This window comes from Hermetia illucens, chromosome 1, assembly GCF_905115235.1.
Source record: "Hermetia illucens chromosome 1, iHerIll2.2.curated.20191125, whole genome shotgun sequence".
NCBI lineage: Eukaryota > Metazoa > Arthropoda > Insecta > Diptera > Stratiomyidae > Hermetia > Hermetia illucens.
The window spans coordinates 140,112,785-140,135,231 of record NC_051849.1 but is presented as its reverse complement, the minus strand read 5'-3'; the positions used below and the strand labels follow the sequence as shown (position 1 = coordinate 140,135,231).

At 43.0% G+C, this 22,447-nt stretch overlaps 1 protein-coding gene across 1 annotated transcript in view; it reads left to right on the top strand.

Annotated features, from left to right (window-relative positions):
- Positions 1 to 7,481: 7,481 nt before the first annotated feature.
- Positions 7,482 to 22,447, top strand: part of LOC119661332 — an 84,698-nt gene continuing 69,732 nt past the window's right edge. Inside the window, exon 1 of the mRNA XM_038070633.1 lies at positions 7,482 to 7,918. The gene's annotated coding sequence lies outside the window, so the exon portion shown is untranslated. The remainder of the gene's footprint in view (positions 7,919 to 22,447) is intronic.

The window sequence follows — 22,447 nt, the reverse complement described above, 5'->3', positions numbered from 1 at the left end:
TTTGCCGTTTATGGATCTGGAGTTCGAGTAAATGCAACATATATTCAACCAGGTAAAGGTTTATCGATTGGGGAGGCATATAAAGTCAGCGTGGGACATTATTCAACAACTATTCTCGTGCCGAGTAGGAAGTATATTTGGGGTTGTTGTCCTGCTGGTGGCGTTTCCTAACAAATTAAAGCACAATACATTAAAGTATACTTCTTCTTCATGTTCAGGTCAATAAATACCAATCTACACACTCTAGTCGGTTTCAAGCGACCAGATTCCTCCACTATACTTGACGGTTCTATGTATGTCGCGAGTATTAAACTTTGTGTTAGCTTATTTACAGACATACTGCTTTCTATTAAAGCCAAACAGCGTGTATTTACTTTTGTTATTTTATGATGTCGTACACTACTTTCACCAAAACCACTACTTTTTTTTGTGAATTCACGGAAATTTTGATTCATTTCATAAAGTGACCACAGGCAGTGTAACGTTCAAATGTTCGTTCACTTCGTCATTCAGCAAAATGTGATATTACTAAATATTAACTTCGTTTCGGTTTTTGTTGAAAAGCTCTGAAAAATACCAATTTAACATATAAAATATGATCAATTTGGTTGTTTTTTGTTGCCGGCGTACGACTGAAATTAAGTTAAGTTCAGAAAGTTCTGTCGGCGATTTAGGATATCTACTATAGAACTCTCACAGAGAAAAAAGCGGCATAGATCCAGATCGGAAAAGAACTTTCGAATAAGTTGAGAGTTATTTAGTTGCTACCAGATGAAGCTTCTAGACTGTGTGCCACACAGTGGATCCGCCTTTTTCAATAAAAACCAGTGGGGCCCCAGAAAAAGGGAGTTGAGAATGGTAAAGAATGAATACAAATGCCGTAGGTTTGATGGTTCACTAACGTACTATAAAATTATAGACAGACCGCAGTCCTTAGATGCGCTTAGTCTTTTGAGAGATTATATTTAATAGATCCAAATCACATGTTTTTGTTGACGCATTCCATGAACCCGGTAGTCAAGAAAAGCTGACTGGGGATGTCGACCCAATTTATAATGAGACTTTGACTGCATTCCAGGTCGCATTCACAGAATATGTTGACAGGTCCCAAAACTAAATTTTACTTCGGGAACTGCGAACATCATTGTTGCCGTTGACAGAGATTACTGCTACAAAGGTTCACAGCATGGTCTACGTTGCAGCTGCCACGGTTATTCGTCTTCATAATCAATACCTTGGAGCGAGGTACGCGCAGGAAGACTTTACCGTTCTGGGTATTTCGGCTCAATAAAAGAGTTGAAAAGTTGAGAAAGGAGACTGACCGTGCCACGCAAGCACTTCTTGGAAATCCATCACCAAGAGTGCAGTTGTGCAGTCTTTCCACATGTTGATTTTTTGCTGGACTAAAGTCACATTCGACATGGGATCTCATTCTCTGCTTTTCAAGTTCAAAAAGTACAATTTATTATCTGCAATGGCGGTAGCCTGATGTATTTCGCTAGAGGATTGTTTCTCGAAGAAAAACTTACGAAGAGAATGCACTTGGTTGTAGTGCAATGTTTTCAAATCAAATACCCCGTTCCTTCCTGGTGACGTTAGTTTTTGTTTTTGGCATACAATTTGATATTGTCAATATACATTAAATGATTTAATGTACATTTCGACAATATGCCATGTTTGACTTGGAACTCGTATTTGCTTTCATGCAAAAGATGGGATAGTGGATTCAAAGCCAAACAAACCACAGTGGGCCTAGAGAGTCGCCTTCGAAAATGCTGTGTCTGATTGGTATCTCTCCTGATGTTTATGAGGATACCGATAGCTTGGTGCTTCAATTCTTCATTACTGTTTTCAGGAGGAGAAGCACATTCGAGTTGATTTTGTACAAGCGTAACACTTGTAGTAACCACGAATGTGATATGGAGTCAAAGGCTGATTTATAATCGATGTAGGCTGTCGAGATATCTCGTTTTTGGTGGACATCGTCTTTCACAGCTACTGTATCGATTATAAGCTGTTCTTTACCTGCTTCGCAGCCTTTCCGCATCCTTTTTGCTCCTCAGCTATCAATTTATGAACATCAAGATGTTTTGAGATGTTCGCGCACAGAACTGAAGTGAAGACCTTGTAGATGGTAGGAAGACAAGTAATTGGTCGACATTTAGAAGGGCAAGAGGCACCCTGTTCCTTGGGGATGAGGAAAGTTATTCCCTTGGTGAAAAATGGTGGAACTAAATCAGGATCGGCAATCATCTGATTAAATTGATTTGCCAATATCCTGTAAGTGCTCTTGAACCGCTTCAGCCAGAAGTTGTGAATCTTGTCAACTCCTGGCGCCTTCCAGTTACCTGCCTTGTCAAGGGTTGCTTCAACATCGACTTCAGTTACGTCAGGCATGGTCATTTCGGGGAGGGCCTCGCATGAACGCATGAGGTGTGGGAGCCACGCTGCTTCTAAATTGCAACGGCTGGATTCGCTCCAAACACTTCTCCAGAAGTCTTCTGCCTGATCCAGATCGAGGTTACTTTCCCTATCTGAGTTGGTGAGATTTTTGTAGAATCCCCGTTGTTCTGGAAGAACAAGGTGTTGTCTGTCCTTCGCTGAAAGCTTTTCTGATACGTACGGATGCGATTGGAGCATACCGCAAGTTTCCGCTTCAGCACCTCGAGGATTTCTTCGATTGGCATATCATTAGACAGATGGTAGTTTCCAATGATGTTCGCAACGCATCAGTGCACTCTTGGTGATGGATTTCTAAGGAGTGCTTGTGTGACACGACCAATCTTCTTTCTCAACTTTTCAACCCTTTTATTGAGCCGAAATACCCAGAACGGTAAAGTCTTCCTGCGCATACCTCTGTTATTCGCTCCAACAAATTAATTATGAAGACGAATAACGCCGGCAGCTGCAATGTAGATCATGCTGTGAACCTCTGTAGCAGTAATCTTGCTAGCCAAACGATCAGCCAAAATTTTGTCAATGGCAGCAATGATGTTCGCAGTTGCCGAAGTAAACTTTAGTTTAGGGACCTTTGGCCTAGCGTCTGGGGGAATCTCAACATATTCTGTGAATGCGACCTGGAATGCGGTCAAAACCTCATTATAAATTGGGTCGACATCCCCAGTCACTAAGCTTCTCCTGACTACTGGGTTCATGGAATGCCTTATAGGTGGAGTATTCGAATTGCTCCTACGTTCAGTCCGGTAATTTGATGACTCCAAACCGAGTTGAAGCGAAACTTCGTGGGAAATTTGTTGCCTAGTTTTTAGGACAACTCGATTATTTTTCACTACCAACCGGTATTAATTGACAACATTCTGTGCCGGAACATGACTTAGTTCCAGAAAGCGGGTTATGAACGCGTCATGGAGTCGGTGTCTGTATCCTGATGGGTTCCGTTGCAAATCCGTGACACAGTAATAGGCGCGGACGATAAATTCATTGAGTTGATTCGTCCAAACCATACGACGCCTTAGTCTTGCGTCCCTGGTGGATGACGGCATAACCACCAAGACATGTTGAGCGACTCTTGACCATGTTGGGTACTGTCTTCGTATCCTTGGGGTCCCATTGTAAGAATTTAAATAAATGTTACCAATTTTATTCCCACGAGTAATGGGGAACCGGTCAGTCCTGGTACAGAGCTCCAATGTTGCAATGGTTACATCCAAAGATATTGAAGGTATTTGGAGGGGAGCCGCTGAAAGACAGTGTAACGTCACTGTAATTCATCCGATAGGCGCGTCGATTCCTTCACCCCGGATTACGGATTTGTTAAGAAGGCTTACTCCCCCAGAAAGGGAAGAATAGGTTAGGGAAGACGAACACAAATGGAAACGTTTTCCTTGTCCGCGGGTACTTATTTGCGAGATCATCTTGGGATATTCGTAGCTGAGCCGGTGGGTCATTATCCGCAACCTATGACACGCACCTGGTCACATGCAGCTCTGCGTTTGCAAATCAGGTCGGAATTAACCTGATACGCCAGGTATATATATACATTCATAACAGTTTGGGTAAACTTACTCCTTTGTCTATTAATTTCTTTTGGTTATTTTAAAAACAATAATTGTTTACTAGATGGTTCGACAATATTTTGATTACAGCGTGCCATACCATAAAACTGAAGATTGCTGCTATAATTAATGGTATTCAAGTGTTGAATTGGTCCTCTCGGTTCCCTTGGCACCCTAGTGCTATTACACGAATATCTGATACTCTTTTTCTTTTTCTTCAGCTTTTGTTCGGTTCACAAGCGGGGTCGGCTCATCGTGATCGGCTTCGCCATTTGGCTCTATCGAATGCCTGATCTGGGTGCAATCTCGAGGCTTTCAAATCCCCAAGCCACCGTTGTTTAGGTCTGCCTTTTGGTTTACATCGACTTCGATGTTCAGACCAATCTTGGCAAGTGAATTCTCGTTGGCATGACTTGCGTGACCATACCATCGAAGACGTCTCTCTCTCTCAACTTTTCCACGATCGGTGCAACCCCATAACGATCGCAGATATCCTCATTTCGGATGTGATCTAAACGTGTGACGCCAGTAGTCCAACGAAACATCTTTCTCTCCATTACCGCAAGACGCCGTTCATTGTCTTTTATAGTCGGCCGACACTCAGAACCATAGAGAGCGACTGGACGGACGACATTGCATTAAATTTTAGATTTGAGACGTTCGTTGATATGTCGATCACAAAGAACACCAGTTGTGGAAAGCCACTTCATCCAGGTTGCGTTAATGCGTGAAACAATTTGATAGCGCAGTTCTCCGTTGGCTGATAGCGTTGACCCGAGGTATTTAAATCGCTCAGTTCTGGGCAGATCAGTGCCGTTGACAGTGATTGTGCCTGTTTCATGGGGATCGGTCGTCAAAAATTCAGTTTTGTTTAAATTCAATCTGAGATCGTGTTGCATAAGGCGATCATTCCATTTTTGGACAAGTTGCTCGAGATCAGTTTTGCTATCAGATGCTAGGAAAACATCATCTGCTTAAAGCAGTGTTTAGGGCGCTGGACGTTGGATATCCCGTGTGACAGTGTTCATAACAAGAACAAAGAGGAGTGGTGAGAGGGCGCTTCCTTGATGAACACCAAAAGAGACACGAAGCGGTTTTGATACACTCGCCATACTTCGAACTTTACTTTTCGGATCCTGGTAGAGCAATTGAACCCAGTGCACGAGTTCTTCTGGCACGAAGTGTTGTCGTAAAGCATACCAGATGAGTTCATATGGTCCCCGGACAAACGTTTTCTCTAGATCCAGAAATGCAATGTAAAGAGGGCGATGTTTCTCACGGTATTTCTCCATGAGTAACCACGCAGCGTGTATTGGATCAGTAGTTCCGCAGTTCTTGACAAATCCGGCTTGATTCACGGTTATTTCAAAGATTTCGCGAATACGTTTGTCAAGAATGCGTTCAAAAATCTTCATGGTGTAGAAAAGTAGCCGGATCGGACGGTAATTTGAACATTCTGCTGGGCTACTTTTCTTTTTCTTTGGAACTGCCTCAAATGTCGGCAATGATTATGGAAGTGGAGGATGAGCAAATTCTTCAGTTGAAATCTGCAAAGTATTCTCGCCATCTATCCGTTGCGGCTCGACGGTTGGTAAGCAAAGTACCATTCTTGTTATTAACGCAACAGAAGTGTTCGATATCCTGTGTGCGTTCATTACGGCTTTTAGCAAGTCGATACAGATCTCTCTCGCCATCCAGAGTGTCCAGTTTATCGTAAAGATTTTTGAAATGGTTCGCTTGGATGACAGCGACCGCTTTCTTCGTTCCTCACGCTGTTTTATCGGTGACTTAATTCGCAGGACGGCAATCAACGGCCGATGTTGAGGTGCGATAGTCTCATAGGGAACGACTTTGCAATCAGTGACAGTGGTAAAATGTTGGCGTCTTATGAGAATATAGTCGATTTGCGTTTTATTGTTCCCACTATAAAATGTAGGAAGATGAGACCATCGTTTGATGAACCATGTATTCATAAGTACAAGGTCATGGGTGTCCGCATCGATTATACGCTCGCCACCCTCATTGCGAACCCCTTTCCCCCATGGCACCTGTTACCGTCTGCCTTTTCACCCACATGACCATTAAGGTCACCGGCAATGATATAGTCGTCAGCAGGCACGTGACAAGTCTTTTCATCGAGAAGTTGCCAGAAGGCATCTTTCTCGGCATCAGGTCGACCTGTCTGAGGTGCGTACGCGGCGAAGAAGTGGATAGTGCAATTAGCTAATATAATGGTGAGCTTCATTAGCCGATCATCAAATCGTTCGACTTCTTTAATGGCATCACGGAAACCCTCTGAGATTAGGACCGGGGTCCGTCCTGTCGCGTCGACTGAGGTGGACGCCCTAGCATTTCTCCGAGGCTTGTGAGTCAATCCGATCATCATGTTTGTAACGACATTGTATGGATTTTCTTGGTCGACCTGTCGCGGGCCCTGTCACCAAGAGAGATCAGGTAGGATTTAGCATAGTAGAATAACTCCAACGATAGTCTATTTATCTCTTTCTCTGATCTCAGCATACTGCACTTTTAAATAAAGCGTTATTTAAATGAAGATAGTACCACTTGTTTGAGGAAAATTGGTCCATGGAGTGGGCACTTTATCTTTTACCGTTGCAGAGTTATACCATTTTTCCTGAATAGTGTCAAAAAGCTGGCACTCCCTCAATCATTTAATCCCAGGTTTCTGAAACTACATTAAATTTCATATAACTTGATATTTTCTGAATTTGAAGGTCATCATCGCTTCGAAGATATAAGTGCTCAGACTTTAAAGTAATTTCAAAATAGATTTTTTATCTGAATTTCAATATGCAATATCGTTACGGTACTTTAAACTTATAAATCTGTAAAGTTGACAAAAGTTGCCTCATTATGTTAGTTTTCAATTGATATGTAAAAATAATGGATTTAATTATGAAAAATCTAGCAATATTACGCATTACATGGGAGAGGCCTTGATATGGAACAAATTCACTTAAAAATGCTAGTTTTTGTGTTTTGGTGCATTCATTTTCCATTGTTCGCATAGCTGGAGAGGACCGTTCGATATATTTTAAAGTCGCACACTAAAATCTGTTTATGGCGGGCGTGTTTTTAATTTTTACCTGTTTGTAAGAAGAAATACCTTACTTTCCAGTGCAAACGCTTAGGGTACGAACACTTTTGCGACCTACTGTATTATTATCCGGTAGAAACGTTTTAATTTTTGGGGTAGAATGATTCAAACCAGGCATTAAAGGGGCGTTTTAATTAATATTAGTGTGGGAATAATTTTCGACTCTAAAACTTTGATTTATCTTTATTGAACGATTACTACCTCTGCAAATATCTGGGATTGTGCTTTAATACAGTCTGTCCATCAATGCACATTTGGTTTCCTCTCATTGTGAATTGACTCGCCGGTGCGGCTCTCACGGTAAACTGGTCGCTGTCAACCGGGAGAAGTCAGTTCGCTGAGAACACTCGAAGCGTGTGAATGGTGTGTTGGGTGGTTCGTCTTGTTCGCGGTCGGTTTCGTCTCCTGTGCTTCTGTTTGTTAGCGGCTCGTACTATCTCTTTGTGGTGTATTTTCCTAGATTGTGTATTGTTCCCCTCAATTGGATGCGTTCTGCTGGATTAAGTACTTCGCAACATCTGAGGGTACCGTAAAGTGTCGTGAACTCCATTTTGTTTGTTTACGAGTGTTCGGAGAAAATCGAGTAGTTTGTGCCCTGTGTGTCGCGGACTCACATCTGTTGGGAAGCCCGCTCGAGACCTTTGCCGAAAGGTCGGCCTTGCCTTCCCCGGCCAGTGGCTCGCGTTCTGTACAGTTCAGTGAGTTCGAGTTGTGGTTCTGCACAGGCAGCAGCGAATCCAGCACAACCCAGCAATGAGATTGGAATACAAATTCGCGTAAAGAGGTAAGAACAAAACAATAACGGTACCGTCCATATTTCATAGGCGGCCAGTGCACAGTGCGGCTCAGAAATGTAGTGTGAATAGGCTGGTGAGCGACCGGTGTGGGCATTGTCTATGCAAATGGGTGCATCGACTGCGTCAGCCGCTGGTGGTTGATCGATTGTGGCTGGTTGCGCGATCGACGGTGCGTTCCAGGGCGACGTATTCAATGTCGATTCTTTCAGAATAAATAAATGAACAAATCAGGCAGCGAACGTGAATATGGAATTAATAATGACATTCCAATGTGTACACCTTTGAGGCCAGTTGTGCCGCTTTCGTGGAAGTCTCATGCAATTATTGTCTAATTTCTGTTTCACTTACTGCACCAATCTGCAGACAGAATGCATAATAAGTCCTTGAAGCCTAACGATGTATATGCCAACAGCATTCTTGAGAAATATCAGAATGTTTGGCTATTAATACCCAGGAGTCCATGTTTTTGGTTCAATGCTTTCAGTGCATTGGCAGTTGGAATATTAAGTTTAATAGTTTATTTTTGTGTTCTCAATTCGATAATCTTCCAGTATTTTTGAAATCCGCCGCCGACATCCCTGGGTATCTTGCCCGTAAGCCGCATTTTTATTGTTTAAGGAAATATCCCGGAAGGCATATGGTATTTGTAAATGGTTATGAAAGAAAAACAGTAACTCTATCGGCGTTTTCTACCGTTATTATTGTTTTATTAATTCTATGTTACACAGAAAGATTGCAGAAAAAAGTGAGCGTTTATCGCAGCAAAAAAAAAAAAACTTTTACTCTTGCCACCTATCCGTTGCGGCTTACCAACCGTCGAGCCGTAACGGATAGGTGGCGAGAATACTTTGAGCAGATTTCTACTGAAGAATTTGCGCATCATCCACTTCCACAATCATTGCCGACATTTGGACCAGCTCCACCTGTCAGCGCAACTCCAAGTGGCCGAGGAGAACCTCCATAGTGGTGGCACCGGGAGACGCTGTACTCACTTAGTAGGCGAATGCTCCAAAGGCCTAATTAGGGCGATCAGATCCCAATCCTGCACGGAGACTCATCTGAAGTGGTAATTGACAAACCTTACCAGGGGTATACTGGTACCATGGGAACCGAGGTAGCCCTTGGACTCTTATACTTCAGGAGAATCCCTGTCGTATCTGAGTACAGCTTGGTTATTTGCGGTTGGCCCCTTAGTGGGGGCTTCATGGGGGTTCTTGGTTATGACAAAACGAGAAGAGACCTTCGGGCCTCGGCGTGGTGTTGCGTTTCAACACGGGTGTCATACTCCTTAGTTCAGAAGAGATTTAGGTAGGTCTTACATCCACCAGTATGAATGCTAAGCCATGCACTTGGTATAGACTGGTACCGTTGTTGTTGCTTGTCTCAGCGGGGCTCTGATTGTGGTCACAAAATCAATCCGTGTCTGAAGAGGACCGTAGGATTAAGTTTCCACGACAGATACCTACGTTAAACACCCAAAGGCTTAACTGTCAGCGCAACTGAAGTCGAGGAGGCATTAAAACGAATGAAATCGGGGAAAGCCACAGGACCTGACGACATTGCATCTGAGCCCTGGAAAGCGAAGAGCTGGGACCCAACACTGTGGCTCAGTGAATTCTTTAATCGGGTTATTCAGGAAGGAAGAACACCATCTGACTGGCAAGGAAATACCACTGTTCCAATATGGAAAAAGAAAAGTAGCCCAGCAGAATGTTCAAATTACCGTCCGATCCGGCTACTTTCCCATACCATGAAGATTTTTGAACGTATTCTTGACAACCGTATTCGCGAAATCGTTGAAATAACCGTGAATCAAGCCGGATTTGTCAAGAACTGTGGAACTACTGACGCAATACACGCTGCGCGGTTACTCATGGAGAAACATCGTGAGAAGCATCGCCCTCTTTATATTGTCTTTCTGGGTCTAGAGAAAACGTTTGACGGTGTACCACACGAACTCATCTGGTATGCTTTACGACAACACCAGAAGAACTCGTGCGCTGGGTTCAATTGCTCTACCACGATCCGAAAAGTAAAGTTCGAAGTGTAACGGGTGTGTTAAAACTGCTTCGTGTCTCTTTTGATGTTCATCAAGGTAGCGCCCTCTTACCATTGCTCTTTAGTCTTGTTATGGACACCATCACACGGGAGGGACATCCGACGTCCAGCGCCCTATACACTGCTTTATACAGATGGTATTTTCCTAGCGTCTAATAGCAAAAATGATCTCGAGCAACTTGTCCAAAAATGGAATGATCGCCTCATACAACACGGTCTCAGATTGAATCTAAACAAAACTGAATTTTTGACGACCGATCCCCATGAAACAGGCACAATCACTGTCAGCGGCAATGATCTGCCCAGAACTGAACGATCTAAAAATACCTCGGGTCAACGCTATCAGCCAACGGAGAACTGCGTTATGAAATCGCTTCACGCATTAACGCAACCTGGATGAAGTGGCGTTCCACAACTGGTGTTCTTTCTGATTGACGTATCAACGAACGTCTCAAGTCGAAAATTTACCGCAATGTTGTCCGTCCTGTCGCTCTCTATGGTTCTGAGGGCTGGCCAACTATAAAAGACAATGAACGGCGCTGGATGGGGATTTAAAAGCCTCGAGATTGTACCCAGATCAGGCATTCGATAGAGCCAAATGGCGAAACTGATCACGACGAGCCGATCCCGCTTGTGAACGGGACAAAGGCTGAAGAAAAGGAAGACTTTTACACTTTAAGTGATCACTTTATATCGCAACACGTAAGGCGATTGTTGCTTAAAAGGAGCTACCTTTATGTTTTGTGCTGTATTAAGAATTCCTGGGCAGTCTGCCGTATAAGGCAACGATTAAATCTTTGCACGTATCGCGCATTAAAAGGCCAAAACGATGAGCAGCTGATTTTGCGAAACATAAACAACTACAAGACAGATGCAGCATCTATTGCGAAGAATTTTGGCACAAATGTATAGTACGCTCCAAAGAAGAAACTATCGCTGCTTAAGTGTTTGTTAAGCCTACAATTGCTATAGAGAAACGTGGTCACTGCCTAAGAAGTTCGTATTATCAACCACATGGCGGGGGCAGCATCACTATGTGGAATGCTACGGCGGCTAAAGGACCAGGATTACTGCGTATATCTAAGAAAACGTCACTAAAATAGGTTAACTTGTCATGCCAAGGCAATGCATACCAGCTACGGTTGCTATATTGGGCTTGTCATCTGATATAATGTTAGATCATTACAATAATCCAAAACACACCCAAGGTCATTAAGGAATCGGTCTTCTATAATGTCAAAAGGACTGTTCCACCTTGGAACCTGGATTTAAATTTGATAGAACACTTTGGCAAATGTCGAAATAGAGCTACAGAAAAGAGAGCTAAAAGGCAAATATGACTCGAAGAATCACATACAGAATATCCGGAGGTTGTTTCCTGCAGAAGCTACCGAAAAACTTATACGATCAATGAAAAGAAGACCTTGCAATTTTTTGCACCGGTGCAGTAACAGGACAGCCAAAAATAAGATGGTCCAACGTCTCTAACCCCGAGTCACACATTCTGCACTGGTCGTTTTCCACCCGTTCTTTCATTATGAGCTTTTTATAAGATCAGGTAGCGACCACACCGTCCTGAATGGTACACATCAACCTCTCCGCCTCAGCAAAGAGCTCTCCAGTACACAGCCATCTGTTCGACAAATGCAAATCGACAAATTGCTGTCAAAGACAATTCACGTGTTTACCGTGCATTGCCTTCGACCTCCATTCATCGATCCGCTCTTGGTTCGACTTTACTCCGCTCAGAGGATTGAAAGATCGATCCTTCAAGTTAAGTGGAGTCAGTTCACAGTCTGCCTTACAGACAGCCGTATGCAAGGGAATTGCCTGCTCTTTGCTGTACAAATAAGCGCGCAGTGAGTCGACTTGGCAATGTCGAAGCAAGTTCATCCGCTCCGCGGCAGACTTTGGGTGATGCATTTGGAATTTGGACATAGTTGTCCGTATCCGCCGCTGGAGGTTTTCCAGATCGGTCTTTATCCATGGCAATATTCCGAATGCATAAGCCCGTGAAGGGATAGCGAATACATTTAACGCGCTTATTTTATTTTTCCCCGAGAGATGCGATTTCAGCACCAGCTTTACCCGTCGCAGGAATTCGGACAGCAAAGCATCCTTCAGATCACCAACTTGAGCATGGGTTCCTTGCAGAATTCCTAGGTACTTGCGGAAGTCTGCTTCGGTCATAGCTTCGATGTGGAGGTCACCGATGCTATGTCCGGCATGCGGCTCGTGATGACTTTGCGGATGGCTTGGATGCGACACTTGTAATCCAAACGTAGGCCACACTTTATTGCAAAATCATGCCCTCTAGCTTCATTCAGTAGCCATGATAGGGGGTTCAGTGCCATATAAAATGCGCATAATATTTATGCCTTCAATATATCATTTGAAATATATCCATGAAGGATTATTTTGATTTTCCTCAAAGGAAAAATGTGCATAGGAAGTCCCTCGCATAAGATGATCACAAAACTTTAATACCTGAAGCGCCCAGATTCCGATATTCCTACTGGCTTGTATCTGTTTTAGGTGAACTTCACATTTGCTAATAATGTTGAAGTCCTAGTGTGAAGCGTATTTTATTAACTACAATCGATAGAGTACTTTAAAAATCAAATTATTTGTGTAAATAGCTGCTGAAGAATGGTACCCAATTGAATTTTAAATTATTATGCAAGTGCAACGTTCACAAGCGGGGTCGGCTTGCCATTTGGCTCTATCAAATGCCTGATCTGGATGCAATCTCGAGGCTTTTAAATCCCCATACAGCGTATCAAGCCACCGTTGTTTCGGCCTGCCTTTTGGTCGTTTACCATCGACTTCGATATTCAGACTAATCTTGGTAAGTGAATTTTCGCTAGCGCGAATTGTGTGACCATACCATCGAAGATGCCTTTTTCGCAATTTTTCCACGATCGGTGCAACCCCATAACAATCGCAAATATCCTCATTTCGGATATGATCAAAACATGTGACGCCACTAGTCCAACGCAACATCTTCGTCTCCATCACCGTAAGACGCCGTTCATTATCTTTTATAGTCGGCCAATACTCAGAACCACAGAGAGCGACAGGACGGGCGATATTGCGGTAAATTTTGGATATGAGACGTTTGTTGATACGTCTTTAGTATGTGCATATACATTTGAATTGGGAATACATGAAGAAATATCTTTATCTATATGCACAAATGGTGGAACGTCCATTGAAAGTTCTTGCAATTGTCGTTTGTTCCGTCATTAAAGTGCAATTTGATGATGTATACAAACATCTCCTGTCTCGGCGCAATCATCGAGGTTAGCCGAAGCACCTTGGTGCTGGTGACTAGCAAAAGTTGGCTATAACTGTTTTCGGTTTATATTGCAAACAAGGCAAGACCAACGTATTTTTAAAAGTTAATACAAAAGGGAAACGAAAATGCTGGTCATATATTCGCCAGTACACTGATTCGTCAACATCTCATATCTGCTGCCACTAGTGGCTAATATTTATTATGTTTTCCCCTAATTACCGAGGAAAGAAAAATAGACAAAATACATTTTATCATATGGCGTTAATAAGTCCGGGGCCAGGGTGTGGGTAGGTAGGAAAACTAATGTTTTCAGCAAAGTTTGACTAGTTATGATTACTTTGAATGTCATCTTGAAAGCCAATTGAATTTATAATTATTATATGAAATTGAATATGGAATAGAGGGAAATGGATTCTGGGATAAATGGAATCATAAAATGCTACCCTATTGGGGAAAAAGTGATATGATCAATTAGGTGAACTTTGTTGTTTTTTCCGAAGCAAGTTCACGGAACGCGTGGATTCTAAGTGGGCTTTATTTATTATCAGAGGATGCTACATAAATCTAGAAAATGAAGGAACTGGGATTATTGTAGGTCCATTTACTTTAAGGTATCAAGAAATAGATTGTTTTTTGGTTTTGTATATTTCAGATCTTGGTGCTATCAGAAATACGCCGTATAATAGGGAACTCGAAACGTCATCCTTTCAGGTCCGGTATAACTATTTTAGAATTTAACCTTCGATTGTTGAGAAACCAAGAACACAACTCTGTGATGCGACCCTGGTATTGAAAATTGAATCGAAAATTCCTAGAATCTAGTTCGTCATCAGTAAGAATCTTTAAATCACTGTAGAAATTTCAAAAATCGATTTTTTTACTGAAAAATGCCCTAACACTTTAAGAATGACATCTCAAATTATTGAGAAGGGGAAAACACGGTGGGTTAACCCCTTAAAGTTTCCAAAATAGTTTGGTCTATTTTTCGAATTTTGGAAGGTCATTGCATAATTTAAACAAATTTCAAAATAAAAAACATGTCCATAAGTTTGAAGTATTCTGACATCCTTGTAAAACCCACAAGCAAAAAAAAGAAAGTTTGCGGCTTTATGGTACTACTAAACCACCCATAATTGCATATGAGGAGACGCACGTGTTTTTGGATATCAATCCTTTAATCTGTATTATATAATACGACACTTTAAGGAGGAATCATCATTATCAACGGCGCAACAACCGATATCCGGTCTAAACCTGCCTCAATAAGGAACTCCAGACATCCCGGTTTTGCGCCGTCTGAACGTTTTTGTAAGCTGAAATAGGCTCTGTTGGCTGACAACAACCGTGCGCGGATTTCATCATCGGTTGTGATTTTCGGCCCTAGATAGAAGAAATTATCAACTGTCTGAGTGAAGCCTCTTTGGTATGGGCCAATGATGTTCTGGGCAAATGGGGCTATCCGGCCTAGCAAGATAGTGGAAAATATCTTATAGATAGTACTCAGCAACGCGATACCTCTATCATTGCTGCACTGTGTGATATCTCCCTTTTTATGTATGAGACAAATAATGCCTCGTTGCCAATCGTCAGCCATTGATTTGCTATCCCATACCTTGAGCACAAGTTGATGAACCACTTGGTGTTACTGGTCGCCTCCATATTTGACTAATGTAATACTATCGGCTCCTGGCGACTTATGATTTTTAAGCCGATGAATTGCACGGACTGTTTCTCCTGTTGGCGGTGGCAGTATTTGTCCGTCGTCTTCAGTTGGCGGGACGTCCAACTCGCCGATGTTCTGGTTGTTCAGTAGCTCCTCAAAGTACTCAACCCATCGCTCCAATATGCCCATTTTGTCGGTAATCCGATTACACTCTTTTTCTGGGAAGGATGAGCATCGAAGTGTGTAAGGCTTCATCCGGCTGACTTATTGGTAAAACTTCCGCGCATGATGCGGTTGGTCCCTGTAATTTTCGAGTTCACAGACTTGTTGGTTGTCCCAGGCTTCCTTTTTCCGTCTATGAAGTCGCTTCTCCGCTCGACGGAGTTCATGATAAGTCTCTGCGCGTGCCCGCGTTCTTTGAGAATGCAACATTACTCGGTATGCGGCATTCTTCCGTTCCGTTGCTAGCTTACATTTATCGTCAAACCAGCCGTTCCGACTTTTTTTGCAGCTGGGGCCGTATCAATGATAACGTTCTTCAGGTGGTTGTGAAGATCATTTGTTGATGCTTTATCTCCAGCACCTCTGTTGACTGCGGTTATTGTGGCATCAATTTCCCTCTTATAGGTGTCGCGGAGGGTTGTGATTGATTGATTGTCAGAGGGGATTGTAGGTGGTGCCGTAATTCGAGCTCGGAGCACCATGCCAATGAGATATATGTTCTATATGTTCTGACATCAAGGCTGAGAGGTGGCGGCGTTCAATCAGCACGTGGTCAATTTGGTTTAAAGTGATCCTGTCCAGAGAGGCCCACGTATGTTTGTGAACCGCTTTCCGCGCAAACCAGGTACTTAAAACAGCCATTTCTTGTGATGCTGTTAGCTGGATAATGCGCAATCCGTTATCATTGGTATCCCTATGTAAGCTATGGGAGCCAATGTATCGCCTGAATACTGGCTCCGTCCCTACTTGACTGTTGAGATCTCCAAGTATGATTTTGATATCATACTTGGGACAGGCTTCGAAGGTCCGCTCAACTGCCTCGTAGCAGGTATGCTTCTCCGATTCTGCAGTCTCCTCTGTATGGCCATGAACGTTTATGAGGCTTATATTTCTAAACTTGCCTCGCAAACGCAGAGTGGATAGCCTTTCGCTTATATTTTCAGAGCCGATAACAGCAGGTTTTATTTTTTGGCTGACTAAGAAACCTACTCCGAGCACATGGTTTACTGGATGGCCGCTATAATATATGGTTTAGCGGCTCTTCTCCAGGAAACCGGTCCCTGTTCATCGCATCTCTTGTAACGCTGTTACATCAGCCCTATATTGGGACAGTAGCTTCATCTTTGTGCAGGGAGCGCACGTTCCATGAGAAAATGCGCAAATCGTTAATCCGTTGTCGTTGCCGGGTTCGTCGTTGTAAGATCCATCCTGTCTAAGGCTCCTTTCGTGGCTTCGTAACATCGGTTTTCCGTGTAGGGTTGTCAGCCCTACCCAACCCCCAACCTGGAAGACCAATTGCTACATTTTGTCCCGTTTTTAGGCGCGGGAGACTCGCCTTCATCCTTCTTCGTCTGCAGTTTTTCGTTACGAAAGAACTCCCAGCGATCACCACGTGGAGGTGGAGATTGGATTTGGTAGTAGAGCTGTTGGTGTCGGTTCAGCAGGCGTTTTCCAGGTTTTATGCTCCATCGTGGATACCAATCCAGGTTTCGCCCTGGGACCTATACTACCCTTTGACCGCCTTAAGGAGGAATGCTATCGCATATATGTGCATATATTGTTATCATTGACCACCTGAATCACACTTACGCGTTATTGTTGCTACTTCGACCTACTTGGCGGTCATCGTGAGATTGGGGGTCGAGATTTTGAAAACATTATTATTTGCAATGACATCTGCATAGCCGATCAATACAACGAAGATTCTGGGGGTTCAACTTATGTATCTGCCGTGGTCCTCTTTGGACACGGATTGGTTTGCGATCACAATAAGAGTCCGCTGTAACTGATTTGTAGTGATTACAGGTTCAGTATGCGTACTAGTGGAGACGAGCCTTATCTAGTACTTCTATCACAATTAACCGGAGTTATACAGCGCAACTCCACACTTGAGCCCACAAGGAGCTCTGTTCGCGATATGGGAGCATCCACCATGAATCTCACACAAGGGAGTCAAGCGCAAATAACCGGGTCGCGTACAAATAACAGGCTTCGTGCCAAAAGTCACTTCAGATGAGCCCTTTGCAGATTCTGGTCTGGTGGCCCTCCTCGAGTACGTGGACATGGCATTTCATAAGCTTTTGACTGGACAATCAATGTATTAGTAAATTGACTTTTTGTCGTGGCATACATTATGCTGCTTTTCCTGATATTTGTTACAATATCGGAGCTCGAGTGCCTTACGTTCGCTATTGGTTGTTTCGATCAGCGGAACCTTCAAATCTTCATGCTAATCGAATCGATCAGCGATTATAAGCGGTCAGAGTAGAACATGGAGGCGAGCTTTAGAGTGAGTTTCTTGTCCGTAACTGACTTGCGGTTGCCGTAAACATTAGCCCAACAGCGGACAATTTGCTTAGCTTACAACTAAACTAAGCTAATCGTATTTTCGGATTATGGTGCTGAAAAAACATCACAAACTTATATTTTTTAAAATCTTTATCCACAGAAGGAATTTTTGGAATTAAAAAGTGTTATATAAGTTTTTTTAATATTATACAATAAAACGGTTTTAAAAGAACATAAGATCTACTAGGATAGGATAGGATAGAAGCGAAGACATCAGGGAATGTCTAGTCCTCCCTGTCATTAGTTCGATTGCGTGTCGTTACGATAAGGAAAAAATATTCTAAAAGGATTCAGTTGTAATTTTTGTCATGTTCTTTTTAGGAGATTCTATATTTCAGAGCAGCTCATGTTAGGGCTATAAATTTTTTGCTCGGAGTGACTTCGGTTCGATATCGGCAGAACTTATGGCACATTGCATGGTAGATCTTGGAAAAGATTCTGACTAAATACAATATGTTCCAAATTTTCTGATTTCCCATAGAGAAGGCAGGTTGGTTCTGATGGAACAATGAAAATAGGGAAATCTGATCCGTGTTCATTTTTCAGCGCGTGATGGTTAAATTTCCCTTGCATTAGTGGAATCAAAAATAAAGATGAATACTTTGAAAACTCCTCAGAGCTCCCATTAATCCTTACGTAAAATTCTGGTGGCAATTGAGCTCTCAAGATGACGCTGCACTCTGCCGAGACGTTTGCTGGTTTTAAATTTCGGTGATACGAGCATGACTTGATTAACATGTGTGTTCTTCTGTATTTGCCAGGTATACCCTCAGTGCCATATTCGCTACGTTCACTCGTACCTGCGCTTCCATGTGCTTGACTCACTTTTTTCTCAAGAATGCAACATGTCTTAAACGAGTAATAAATGCTGAATAATTACATTTTCGGCCTTCGTATTCGCTGTACGAGTTGATCTCGTATGCATTTGGTGTTGCGTCGGTTCACTGTCGTCATTAAACTAGAGACCTTTTTGCCACCTTTGTTAACACGGCATTTTTGCGGTCGCAGCTGTTATCGATTTCTCATGTTATTCGAATTACGGCTGGCGTTGCGCTAACTAAATTTTCTCAGTACACTTTGCCAACATCGAGGACTGATCTATTTTTCAGGTCGAATTGAGATCAGCGTAAACATTGATAACAAATAAATTGAACTAATGAAAGTCGTTAAATTATATTATAATTTCCCTATAACCAGTGGCTTTTCTGTTTGTCGGCCCCAATAACTGCCATTCTGTTGCGGAGATAGTTGCGAGTACGCCACGATTCTGCGTTTTGTTTGTTGTTTTGCTGCTTTGCAAACTTCGATGTGCACAGAGACTGCTTATTATCAACCTCTCATTCTGCTTGCCCTCGCGTTGAATATATTTCGTTTTAATCCATGTCAGTTAGCAGAAGTATCTGCTCCGACCTTTAGATGCTTGAATTCCATGCTGTTGGTTTACTGTGATTAAAACTGGATGTTAGCACAACTTGACCTTCATATAAATCCCATTTTTTTCTGGTCACGAGAAATCCGGTCTGGGGTCGAGCTTCTTTGGGGAATATAATGTGAGATAAGGCGAAACGAATTGATTCCAGGTAAATTTAATCTAAATGGCATAAAAAGTAAATAATTGCTTCCCATGCGCCGAAAGAACGTAGTTCTATCATGCGGTCAAATTAACAGAAGACCTTTTTCTTGCTACATATTAGGATGGCGATTTCGATTTGAGAAATCATTTCCGGTTAACATAACTGGTCCTTTGTGGGTATAGAAGTGAATTGTTGTAAGGAGAACTAAGTGTTGAATTTCCGGTTTCCATACTGTTTCGGAGCCCCTAGTTGCATGTTATTCCGATGAATGGATTGGAATCTTGCATTAAGAAGCAAACAATAGTGTGACTTTTCTTATGCGTCAATATTTTACACAAACATAGACACATTCGGGTGTCAGGGTACCTTTCGAAGTGAGGATCAAGATAGTTTGTTCGTTGTGTTTTCTTCACCTTTGCCCGGACACCTCTCCAAACTTTTTGCAAACTGCGGCGATAATTAATGACATGAAGAAGGTTCATCTCCGGGGCACCGTAACTTCCTTAAAGGGACCCGCTGCATTTTTAAGGTTTTGTTTGTCATGTCTTTCCTTCTTTTGCTGATTAGCACTAGTTCCATTTTATGTTCAGCAAATGATAGACCGGACTTTTTCAACCAGGAATTGATTTCCCATATCGCTTCATTTGCATAGATTTCGATCTCGTCTAAGCGTTTTGCCACTATTGTCACCCCAATATCGTCCGCAAAGCCAATAGTTGTCACGCCGTTAGGAAGGCGTAGTGTCAGCACTCTTTTGTACATAACTAACCACAGTAAGGGACCTAAGACAGACCCCTGTGGTACGCCGCACGTCATTGGGAATAATTTCTCTCCATCGTCCGAGTCGCAATATAATCTTCTTCCAAGAAGAAATGCAACAACGATGCGTACAATGTACTTTGGAGCCTGTAGTTTGGTTAGAGCCTCTACGATTTTCGTCCACTTTGCAGTGTTGAATGCATTTTTTACATCGAGTGTCACCACTGCGCAGCATTTGTCATCTTGTATTGCGGCACGAGCCAGGCCAGTCACCATGTTGATTGCATCGATGGTTGATCTCCCCTTACGAAACCCGATTTGCTTGTCGGATAGGCCTCCTTCCTTTTCCGCAACAGCGAGCAGCCTGTTGTATAATACTCGTTCAAATAGTTTACCAATGGTATTGACCAAACATATCGGTCAATATGAGGAGGGGTCTCCCAATGGTTTACCTGGCTTCGGAATAAGTATCAACTTTTGCAGCTTCCATTGCTCGGGGGATTCTCCTTCTCTAAGGCATGCCATAAAAACTTTGGCAAACATACCTGGTGCTGACCTGGCTGCCACTTTCAGGGCGATATTCGGGATTCCATCTGGCCCTGGGGTCTTATTTTCAGCGAATTTCCTTGCTGCATCAAAAATTTCCTCTTCTACCACTTCAGAAATTTCGTCGGGGTTTACGTGAACTTTAGGCAGATTTGTGTAGTTCACATCCTCTGGGAAGAGAGTGTCCACTATGTTTTGTAGTAATTTTGGACAGGTAATCGGTGGGGAGCGCTTGCCTTTCAGTGATGACATTACAGACCTGTAGGCGCCACCCCATGGACCAGAATCAGCTTCGGTACACATCCGCTTGAAATGTTCGGATTTGCTCTTCGTGATAGCTACTTGCAATTTTTTCCTCGCGTTCTTGTATTGCATGGGTAGCTCAACGAATTCAAGTTGCTTTCTTCTGCGCTGGGAGCATCTCCTAGCTCTGAGGCAGTTTTTCCGACATTCCTCAATTTCTGAATTCCACCAGAAATTGGGATTTCGTCTTCGGAAAGCGCTACGCCGTGGCATAGAGGCATCGCATTCCCGCTGCAATTTTTCCGCGACCTGTAAAGCTTTTTCTTGTGCGCTTCCCGATAATAATGTGTCATCTAGAGGTACCTCCTTGAACATTTCTTCATCGAATTTGTTAGTGACCCAGCTCATCGTTATTCTTTTTGGTGGCTTCATATAATTCCTACGCGAGGTTTGGAAGATAATTGCCTGATGATCGCTGTGTGTGTACTCTTCGCTAACATGCCACTGCAAGTCTTTGATAAGGGTGTCGCTGACGAAAGTGAGGTCTACTACCGATTGTAATTCTCCCCTCCGGTATGTGTTGGCTCTCCCAGAGTACGCAAGTACGACATTTAGACGCGAGAATGTCTCTAGCAGTATTTGCTACCTTGCATTTGTTTTCTGCTTCCCCATTCTTCTGCCCATGAGTTGAAATCACCGGCAATGATTTTGGGATTATAGCGCCTGGCATCAAAGGATAGTTTCTCAAGCAACAAAGCGAATTCCTTCAGCGTGAGGCTCGTTGTTGCGTAACAACTATAGATGTATATACCTCCTGTCTTGGCACGTGTGAATCCGTTCTCTGGATGTTTTTTTACATATTCTATAGCACGACTTCCGCAGCTCCATATTGCGACTTTGCTGGTTTTGTCAGCTACCAATACTCCGCTATGAAGATTTTCATATTGTTCGCATACAATAGCTACGTCGACATTATTTTCAAACACCCTCTGGGAGAGCAGGTCTTGGGCCGCTCGACAGTGGTTCAGATTTAGTTGCATAAACTTCATTTGTACTTATTTATGAACGCCTTTCTGAATACTGGGCATTTACTGCTTCCTGCAATGTGGGCGCTGTCGCTGTTTTTCATTTCGACACAGAACACGCATTTGGGCTTTCCGTTGCAATCCTTCGCAAAATGTCTTCGCTCTCCGCACTTGCGGCACAGACTAGATCTGTATTGTGAGCTGGTACAGGCTGTCGCAATGTGGCCGAACTGCCAGCACTTAAAACATTTATGAACTTGACTTTGCTCTCGTATCCGGCAAACACCCATCCAATACGAACTTTACCTGCTGCTATCGCTTTTGTTGCTGCTTCGACAGGAAGACTTATCGACGCTATCTGTGTATCCCCGTAGGCCTTCCTAAGTCGTAGCACGTTGGCCTCGCTCACTGACTGTCGTCCCAATTGAGATTGCAAGGCTTCACAGATCTCGGACCGCAGCCTGTCCGTCTGTCTGTCTGTCACAGACACTTTTCTCAGAAACGGCTATACCGATTGACACGAAATTTGGTGAGAAGCTGGGAACTGTGGGCCCGCCAGACATACAGTGAGTGATATCCTTCTAGGTTGAATTTAGAGGGGGGTCCCCATACATGTAAAAGGGGGGTGTAAATTTTTTTTCACCGAATGTAGTCATGTGGGGTATCCAATGAAAGGTCTCGCTTAGTACTTTTCGAAACCGGTCTTAGTTTTGAGATTTGTTAAAAAGGCGGGAAGTGGGAGGAGTGGAAAGTGATGATTTCTTTAACGGACCCATTCT